This window comes from Cyphomyrmex costatus, unplaced genomic scaffold (genome assembly GCF_001594065.2).
Source record: "Cyphomyrmex costatus isolate MS0001 unplaced genomic scaffold, Ccosl1.0 scaffold302, whole genome shotgun sequence".
Lineage (NCBI taxonomy): Eukaryota > Metazoa > Arthropoda > Insecta > Hymenoptera > Formicidae > Cyphomyrmex > Cyphomyrmex costatus.
The window spans coordinates 1-478 of NW_017277148.1; positions in this window are offsets into that span (position 1 = coordinate 1).

Here is a 478-nt window from a genome sequence, read left to right on the forward strand (position 1 = left end):
GCTTTTACCAATATTCTTATTTACAGATTTCAGCTTCAGAGAGCTGCTTTGTGAGGTTCTCAATAATAAATGCGAATATTGGTAAAATCATCATTGCATTCGTTTGTCCACTGTTTGTCCACGTTTGTCCACCCATTATTTTCGTTTGTCCACCCTCCAAAAAAAAGTAATGTAAAAAAAAAATTGTAAAACTCCCAAGTGATTATTTTACACTATTACGAAAAATATAATAAACATAGGGTGGACAAACGAAAATAATGGGTGGACAAACGTGGACAAACGGTGGACAAACGAATGCAATAATGATTTTACCAATATTCGCATTTAAGGTGCCAACTTCACAAAGCAGCTCTGTAATGTTGAAATCTCTAAATGCGAATTAATTGCCGGGATCATATATATGTATATATAACTTATTTAAAATATAAACACGCGCGATATATTTTAACATATTTGTAAAAAAAATGGGTGTAATATA